Genomic DNA, 10,188 nt, shown 5'->3' with positions numbered 1-10,188 from the left:
GGGACCAAGATCATTTTGAAAGAACAGAATTTGTTCCCTCCATGAGTTCTACCTGACATCTGAAACAGAAGGTCATTTAACTTGTGCATTTGTCCGTGTTAAGACTTTTTTTTAAGTGTTTATAAAAGGATATACATTCTTTGCTATACATGCTATACAATGCTATACATGCTATACAATGTATATACAAAGGATATACATTCTTTAATCGATTGATTAAAGAAAGCATGTCAGTGTGTTAACTAATGCCATCAGATTATTACAGTCTTATTTGGCTGTTGTAGATCTTAACTTTTTGTAGATGAACTAAATTCTATGTCTGTGTTTTTATACATGCACTAACATTGAGGATGTTAACCATGCACTTATAGTCACTAATTTATCTTTAAGTAGCACTGGAGAATATGAAGCATGTTTTGCCTAATGTACTAATACCATAAGGATAATAACAAATTGATTACAATTTTTAAATGAAAGAAACAATATTGATGGTTGATTGATTGTAATATATCTAGTATATCTATTCCTCTAGGCATTCTAAAACTTAACGCTAGTTTGAGCAGGTCATCAGTTCTATCCAATGAATTGTAGGATTCAAGCTAATCTGCCAGGCAATTGCTTTCTACTGCTTTTTCTTGATATGATGCTACAAGTGTGAAATAGAAATGTGCAGACCTATCCATGAAACTCACCACGGTGTATTCTAGAACAAAGTAGTTGGAAGTATTATTTCTCACATGACACAAGATAACCCAGGTATAGGGTATTTCTCAAGTATCAACAAGATTAAATGTACCTCCTTTGAAAAGTGAATGAGTTTTTAACTTCATACACCTTTTGAGTTGTTTATGCACTTTTGGAGAATGATGCTGTTATTGAATTGGCCTGTTTCCCTTTTTATACTGGATGATAAAAAACTCATATTTAAACTTGTGGTGGGCATGTAACAAGTATAGTTTCAGAGCACAAATTCCAAGCACTGACTTCACTTTGATGTCATTTTAAGTTAATACTTCTTTGTTTTAATCTTTGTATGCGTGATTAAAAACATTGTTGAGCTGTATTTATTGTTGAGAAGCTTAGAGAATGCAGATAGACAATATTTTTCAAGAAAATTAAAGATTATCCCATAACTCAGGCAGTCATTGCTAACATGTTACAATAAAAGAATATTTAGACTTATTTATCCTGTTGATTTTTCTAACCCTTCTCCTTGGCATAGTGGGGATTGAACCCAGTCTCCTCACACCGAGCTACATCCTCGCCTTTTTTGAATTTTTTATCTTGAGACAAGGTCTCATTAAATCACTGAGTTGCCCATTCTTGGCTCAAACTTGTGATCCTCCTGCCTCAGCCTCCCATATTGTTGGGATGGACCATATTTTATTACTTTTTCATTTTTATTTTAAAGAGAATTTAAAAACCCAAACAAAATAACAACAACAAAGACAAAAACAATAAAAAGTATGTAGTATTTCAAAACAAAATGGTAGGAATTAACAGTGGTTGTTATATTACATATTATTATCTTCAACAAAGTTGCTCAGATTACCAGATGTAAGAATGTAAGATGGATCAAACAATTAAAGAGAATAAAACTTAATAAAAAACATTAGAAATGATGCAGAACTTTGCTAAACAAGATAGTAGAAATTCAACAATGGCTGTTATGTTGCATATTGTCTTCAAATTAGTTGTTCAGATTACCAGACATAAGCATGCAAAATTGGTCAAAAAAATTTCAGTATTAACTGTTTCTTTCAATAAACCATTAGACATCAGCAGCTCAATTATCTCAGATATCCTTGTGTGAATGTACATATATATTTTTCCCCTTCCTTCTTTCTTTTCTCCTTTCCCTCATCCCAGTTGTTCTTTCCCTTTGAGCAATTCCCTTCCTTTTCCCAATATCTTTTGCACCTTTTGGGTTTTATTTACTCTTTCAGGAAGTTTACTTCATGTTTTTCATTTTGGGGAGAAGACAGGTATAACATAAGGTTAAACATAAATACATTGAAATAAAATTAAAGAAGTACATTCATATCCTTGGTTTTCTTTTGGCTGTTGTAGAACTGACCACTTTGTAGGTATACTGAATTCTGGGTTTGTGTTTTTATACATGTATTAATATAGAGAACGTTAATTACATACGTATAATCACTGATTAATTAACACCGAAGAATATGGAATATATTTTGTCTGATGCACTATTAAAGTGTGCTATACTTTAGATTTGGAACATCCTCCAAATGCTCATATACTGAAAGGTTGGTTCTCAGCCCATGATGCCATGGGGCGGTGGTAGAACCTTTAAGAAGGGGGTCCAATAGGAGAAAAGTCATTGGAGGAGAACCCTGAAGTGGGCTCTTGGGATACTGGCCCCATCTTCTCTCTGTTTTCACTTCCTTGGTGCCAGGAAGAGAGCAGCTTCCTCCACCAAACAACCCCACAAGGATGTGTAGCCTTCTTACAGGTCCAAAACAATGTAGCCAAGAGATCATGGACTGAACAGAAGTTTCCTTTTTCAATTCGTTATCTCAAGTATTTTTTCACAGTGACAGAAATATGACTAACACAAATAGGCATCTAACTAAATCTGAAAATATAATTTTTATAGGTCAGGTACAGCAACATCAATGTTGTGGTAGGGAAAATGGAAATAAAATATCCCTATGTCATTCACAAACAGTGGAGAGATTCCCTAATAGGAAGTGAGAATCCTGGAAGAGAAGAAAATAGGTGGGTTGTATAAATAATTTCTGCTGGAGAAATCAAGGTCTAAACCCTTTTAAGTTTGTATTACTAAAGAAGATCGAAAGGGAGAAGAAAGAGAAGCTCAAGGTGGAGGGAATTTTGAAAATTAAAAAACATGGTTGGAGACAAAATGAGCAATTTTCATGGAAAAGAGTGGAACAGGAAGGTAATTATCTCACTCAAAGCAGATATTAAAGACATTCAAAGGCCATAGAAAATGCTTATCAGGTCACGATTACAGATCATTAGAACTGGTAAATCATCTTTAAATCATATCGATTTAATAAATACATTCTCTCCGTTCTCTGTATCTATCTATCTATCTATCTATCTATCTATCTATCTATCTATCTATGTATCTATCTATCTGTCTACCTACCTACCTACCTACCTATCTTTCACTTCCCCTCTCTGTGTACTCTTATTTCTTAAACAAATTAGGAGCTTTAGATCCAAAAGGATGATTCTCTCTGAGTCAAATTACGAAGCTTTGGATAGAGGTAAGGCTAAAAATTTAGACCTCTTGATTTCTACTTTGATTTCCTTTTCACTTGAGTGGGTGGGTACAAAAAAATTAGCAATGCTACAATAAGATATATTAACCATAAGTCAGATCTTTTGATATATGTCTAAACAGAGAGTACATAAAGATCATAGCAATTAACTCTGTTTATCTCCTGTTGTTTCCTACTTAATAAATGCTGAATAAGTATAATCCATAATGACCAATCAGATTATGGTTGAGTTTCTACACAGCTTTGATTCTTTGGTCAGCCCTTTGATGGTAGGGTCACTTAGAGGCCCAACCCCTAAGCCTCCTTGAACTTCTACCTCAGTCCCCATGCCAGCCACCCCCTGCCATCAGTGCCCCAGAAAACAGCAGGAGATGGTAACATGTTGAGCAGGCTTCATTCTCTAACCACCACTCGTGATAGATTCAGACAGTTGCTCCTAATTAATGTTCAGAAATTCTTCTTTCTCCTAATTAATCCTCTGGAAAATTCCACATTAAAGCTGCTGTCAACCTGCCCACCCTCCAGCCTTATGTATGGTTCCAGCTTCTGAGCCAACCCCATCCATATTTCATAGAGAAGCTTAAAGCTTGGGGCCATTTTCCTTTTCCTCTCCCACCAACTATCTATGTACACACTTTGGGCACATTTCTACGTGAACCTACACACTCACTCTCCTTCCTAAATTAACTGCTGCCCCTGCCTCCTGGTCCTGTTTTCCCCTTTCCCCGCCCTTCAGATTTGTTCTGAGTGTTTTTTTATTAGCACATGTTTGTAGTACATAATTATTACATTCCTTTACCCATTTGAAAAAGATCTATTTCCCTAGTTCTTATGATCTATATTTTACTCTTTACTTATATTTTGTATTTCTTGTATAAAAGAAAGTATGTGATATTTAACCTTGTGTGTCTGATTTATTTCACTTGACATTATGGTCTGAAGGTGTGTCCGTTTTTCTACAGATGGGTTTATCCTTCTTTATGGCAGAGTAGTACTCAACTGTGTGAAAGTACCTCATTTTCTTTCTCTGTTCATCTGTGGTTAGATACACAGGCTGCTGTGAGGTTTAGGTATCATGAATTGTGCTGCTATGAACATGGGTGTGCATGTATCACTGTGATATGATACCTTTAACCCTTTTGGGATGATACCTAGCAGGGGGGCTAGGTCAAGGGTTAAAATGAATTTCTAGTTTTATTTTTTTGAGGATCCTCCACATTGATTTCCATAGTAGTTACAGCAGTTTGCACTCCCATCTGCAGTGCAGAAGACAGGGGTCCTTTTCCCTACACCTTTGCAGCGTTTGTCATCTCTGTCTCTCTCTCTTCTATTTTCAGATATATTTCTCCACCTCTCACAGGTCTCCACCTCTCACAGGAAAGCATCCTTGAGGCTGACGCTCATTTATCTGACTGACCCGTGGACAGTATATTAACTGTCACTACTGCAGTTGCTTCTATTGCCTACCTTCCATTGCCTACCTTCTCTGCAGATCTGCATTTTCAGCCCATTGACACATCTAGATTCTATTCTATGAAGATTATGTGTCATAATAATGACACCACTTCATAATAATGACACCACTTCATATTCAAATCAGTTCTACCACTCCCTGAATTTCCAAAACCAAAATGAAAATATGCTCTCATCTCTTATATATAAAGTGTGAGAGTTTAAATACTACCAGATTACTATTAGAAGAAATAGGTTACACTTTACTATATGGAATAAATGAATAATTTAAAATGATGTTAGCAATTTAATGCATGGTAAATAATATTTAATATTTATAAAAACAATATATTAAAATATCAAAATTTTATGTTATAACTTTACATTGCATTTATAAATCCCTAGTATACAGCTTAGAACATAATAAGTCCTCAATAAATGGTAGCCATTGTGGTAACTCTTTGTACAAAGTTACACAGAATTAGCCAAGATGTGGACAATTGTAAGAAACAGTTGCTCCTCTTCATTCTAAGGATGACAACATGGGAAGAAATATTGAAAACACAGCAAAATGAACTCATAAAGTCAGATACATAGTGAAAGACCAAGCATCACAGAAGTTCTAGGTTGCTTTAGACTAGAGTTTCTGGGAAGAATAGTACCAGTAGCCACTCTTGAAACCAGACACCCTGAAACATGGGAAATCCCCTACCTACAATTAAAAGGACATCATATTTATGCTGGTAGGAGGATGAATGTATCCACAAGGTGATAGGTCAGATTTGCTCATGTTCTCAGAACAAATCCTACAGAAAGACTAAGGATAAAGCTCTCAAACCAATCAGAAGGTTATGGGAGTGGTGGAAGCAATTAAAACTCCATATTTACACTCATAGTAAGTGCACAGTTAGCATGATTCCAAGAAATTCCTTGTGCTACACAATAATTGAGATCACCTGGGGTGTTCTGGATTTAAGGTATTATGCAACAGTAGTTTATTATCAACTCATTCAAGTGCCAAGTCCCAATTAAAGAATATTTATTCCACATGAGCTACAAAAACATGTTTGAAATCAGGCTTATGTTAGGAAGTTTGATTTCAAGAAAAATTAATTTTAAAAATCAAGGTTTACCCATACTACTTGAAAAAGCATTTCAGGTAGCAAAAATCTATATTTTTAACCTCATCCTGGTAAATGTTATCAATCTATGACAAGGACAAATGAGACACCTCATATAGTTTATATAACATTTTTATGTTTCTAAGTGTGTTACAATCATGAGTGAGTTTTCAGGCACACCTGTACTACCCTGTTAGCCAAGGTCTTTTCAATGTTAACATTGTCTACCATGGTGTTGACTGTCTAGACATGATCAAGTTAGGATTTAAGAGAACTATTACAGTATTTACAATATCATCTGTCTTTGTATTTTTTGGTTTTTCTTATATATATACAGACCTTCTTCTGTTAAGCTACTCTCATTTTTAAGACGAGCCCAGTGTAAACCAAAGAGCACAATTTCCATCACACTATTACATTCACCTGAGCATTCTGACATGCCTACTTTAAAAAAAGAACTTCCAACACACGTTCAAGTTGTTTTCCAGATAATGCTAAGCATGGCCATCATCAAGAAGTCTCAGAAAAATGTGATGGTTTGCAAAGAACTGCTCTGATGAACTACAGTGAGGGTGTTTTGGGAATGGAAAATAGAGGCTAATCCAGCTGATGAACAGGTTTAGCTAGCATTCTCTAAAGCTGTCAGTAATTACGCATAAGAGATTTATGTATGTACAATAGGGAGATATGAGATGAAAAATTTTAAAGTTGAGTGAAAATGCAACTGCCAATTCAGAGCAAAACTGAGATGCTGTCACAATAGTACCGAGGAATAACAGTGGTCTCTTGCTGAAGACTTAGGTTAAAAGTCTGCCCCTGCCCCTTAGTCTCATCTGTGTTATTTGGGTTAGTTATTTATCCCCTAAAACTTCATTTTCTTTATTTCTCCACTGTCTGACAGGACTCTTTACCATCTGAATTGTTTTTAGGAATAAAAGAGATGTACAAAAACATAGTAAATTTTACTAATTAACACTCTAAATAAAGTAAACACTATAAAACGTTTGCATGAAGCAGGTGTGGTGGTGCACACCTGTAGTCCCAGCACTCAGGAGGCTGAGACAGGAAGATCATTGCTATTTTGAGACCAGCCTGGGCTACAAAGTAAGCTCAAGGCCACCCTTAACTGCATAGCGAGACCCTGTCTCAAAACCATAAAAAAAGAAAAAACAAACAAACAACAAAATCTTTGCATACATGAGTTTTGAGGTGCAGAGACTGAGCTGTGGGTTTTATGAAGGTGGAAACCATGTTTGCCTTTTGAACTCGGGGTCTAGCTCAGTTCCTTTGCTTTTGTTTTTACTGAATGAAAAACAAATACATTGATGAATGAATAAGTGAATGAATTAACCACCTTTTACTATAAATAACTGTGCAACAGAAGGCACAGCTTTAGCAGGAAAGCTTTGTGGTAACCCAGGCTACCCTCAGACTAACAGCCTCCTGCCTGCTTGCGTCTTTTCATGTAAATCCAAGGAGTACAGAGTCTCTGACAGATATGGAATATTTATTATGAAGGGCAGGTATGATTCACATCGTAGCCCCAAATATTGCTACTCAAAGAAATTTGCACATTTTCCTTTGATTTTAGTAACTTCATGCTTTCAAAATCTCATGCTTTTCATGACGAAAAGCTAATAAAAAATAAGATACAAAAACAGACTGAACGACGAGCACACACCCAGTGAAGATATGGCCACACATCTTTACAGACTTATGAGATTTTTCCATTGGAAATGACTGGTCAACACGAGGCAGCAGGACAGAAGTGTGGCTGGCAATATTATTCTGCTCACAATACTCTCCTCCTTCTCCTTCTGGGCCAGTCACCCTTAGCCTTTGTTATGTGGCTCATGTGATACTGGATCCTTTAAGAAAGAGAACAGAGACAGAAAATAAAATGAGATCAGACTGAGTTACTTTTCTCATGGCTGAGACAAAATACCTGACACCCAAAGTTAAAGGAGGAAAGGTTTACTTAGCTCACAGTTTGTAGAGGTTTCAGTCCATAATCGGCTGCCTCCAAGGCAGGGTGGCTTGGCAGAGGGGCAGCAGTTCATGGCAGACAGCAGATAGCAAAGTAACAAGGGACCTTAACAGCATCCTTCTGCCCCTTTTCTCTTATCCAGACTACTTAAGGCGGGCAGGACTCACACCCTTAACCCCAGTGCCCTTAAACCTAGCATTGCTACATGAATCAATTCCAGCATCACACATTCTAGATCCAGCCACCTCTGAAAAAGCCCCACTTGTGATTGCATGAGGCTTCAGAGGGACATCTGGACACGAGCCATGACAAAGTACTTTCCTGATGAAGACAAATGAATGATAGATGAATGAAAAAATATATAAATCCTGTAATAAAGACAGTGTGGTTTGGAGGTTGAATGCATCTACTTCAGAATTAGACCTATTGAATCTAAAATTCTGGTTCTACCATTTACTTATGGAGTAGCCACATTCAAGTGTCTTAAAATGTCTCTGTCTTGCCATCCACCAGGGTGACTTGACCACTGAAGGTAACAGCTCACGGTATGCACTTGGAGAAGGCATTCAATACGACAGCTACTATTTTTGTGCTGAGGGAGACGATCTCAGTCTTAGAAATACAACCATTCATTCTCCTGCTTCAAAACCAGTTAGTGATAATTCTGCCTTCCCTTAACTTTCCAAATGCCTAAGCCTTGAGAGTTAAATGTTTGCTAATTGGGACAACAGATGAACCAGTGATAACAGCGACACAGACAGGCATAGCTGGGAGAGGGAGAACTATTTTTCATTTTCTGAAAGTCTTGTGTGAAAGTAGCTTTATGGCTCAGTGTTTATGAGCTTTGCTTTACAGCACGTTTGTGACTTAAAATGACTACCGTCATTGTAGGTAGTTGGCGCATGTACATAACACATCTTGAATTTGTTTACACCCTTTCCTTTCTCCTCTGTCCAACCTCCACTGCTTGATCTTCTTCCTATTTGAAAAAGATCTCCCTATTTCCTTTTATTTACCTTATTTTACTCTTTATTTAGACTTTGGTTTTCTCATGTAAGACAAACTGTATGTTATTTAACTTGTGTGTCTGATTTATTTCACTTATTATGATTTCAAGGTGCACCCATATTCCTACAAATGGTTCAAATTTATCCTTCTTAATGGCAGAGTAACATTCTGTTGTGTATAAATCCAACTAGGGACTAGGGGTTTAATGCCACTCTGCCACCATCTTTATTATTTTGGGCAAGTTATTTATTTACTTTTTTGGCACCAAGAATCAAACTCAGGGCCTTGCACTTGCCAGGGAGGCATTATTGCACAAGTTCTTTACTGCCTTAATCCTCAGTGTCCACTCGTATGAAATGACACAGCAGCACTTCCTATTAATGAGAGTCAGTCCATGTTCAGATGAAATTGGTGTGGGAAAGGCTTAGCACAGTACGTGGTGGATCTGAACATGCAGTTAAATTAGATCATAATGATAATGGTAAGTAAGTCATCTTGCCATTTGAATAAAAATCTAATGTCATTGAACAATTACTCATAAGGACTCAAACCAGTAGACTCAATTTGAAATTCAGTATTATTTAAACACATATTCATAACTAGGGTAAAAACTGATACTAATTTGAGCAGAAGTTTTCCCAAATAAATGATAGGCAATAAGCTCCAATTTGCCATTTGATTTCCTCAAAACTCTCTATTATTTTGTTCACACTCTCGCTAGCTTTTGGTTAGTGTTTCCCTTCTAACACACGTGTCAATATTTTACAGTTAACAAGTTTCATCACACAAAATATTCTTTATTTCCAAAAACTGCAAGTTCCAGCCTGGAACTAAATATGAAAGCCAAGGGTTGTGTGGGGAAGCCTAGTGATGTTACACCAAGCAACAAGGACAGTGGCACACACACGTTAGGTAGTAATTAAGAAGTTACCATTTGTTGAGCATCTTCTCCATATCCTGTCCTGTGTTAGGTTCTTTGCATATTCAACTTCATCCTCAGAATCTGGAAAAGTGAGTACTATAATGCTCATAGTTGGAAAGGAGACCTTGGGATCTGAGGCTGTTCTCTTAAGATCAAAGAGTAAAGAAGTGCAGAATGAGAGTGCCTGGCTTAGGTCTGCCTCTCTTTCTTAAGCCTTACTACTTCTCACCAGGAAACTGGGCATGCACAGAAGTCCATCAGCAAAAAGCCACAGCGGCCTGCTGGTGGCCACAGGACCATGCACACTGCTCAGGGCCACCCTGCGCCTCCACAGGATTGGCAGTAGATTTGGTCTCAAGTGAAGTGCATAGAAAATCTAGCAGCACCCAGCTGGAAAGACAAAGGCAGAAGGGACAGTAGTGTCTGACA

The 10,188-nt window shown here is 37.0% G+C and overlaps 1 long non-coding RNA gene across 2 annotated transcripts in view; it reads right to left on the bottom strand.

The window, feature by feature from the left end:
• Positions 1 to 7,306: 7,306 nt before the first annotated feature.
• The window catches only part of LOC102019514, a 37,725-nt gene continuing 34,843 nt past the window's right edge, over positions 7,307 to 10,188 (bottom strand). The window contains exon 5 of one of the 2 annotated variants that reach the window (XR_261253.2): positions 7,307 to 7,710. This is a non-coding gene — a long non-coding RNA (uncharacterized LOC102019514). Of the gene's footprint in view, positions 7,711 to 9,786; positions 9,841 to 10,188 lie in introns of those variants that run through there. The other variant, XR_001234347.1, reaches the window with a different exon arrangement.

This window comes from Chinchilla lanigera, unplaced genomic scaffold (genome assembly GCF_000276665.1).
Source record: "Chinchilla lanigera isolate Chin_1 unplaced genomic scaffold, ChiLan1.0 scaffold00026, whole genome shotgun sequence".
In the NCBI taxonomy this organism is placed as follows: domain Eukaryota; kingdom Metazoa; phylum Chordata; class Mammalia; order Rodentia; family Chinchillidae; genus Chinchilla; species Chinchilla lanigera.
The sequence above is the reverse complement of the archived record's forward strand: the minus strand, read 5'-3'. Positions and strand labels throughout refer to the sequence as shown.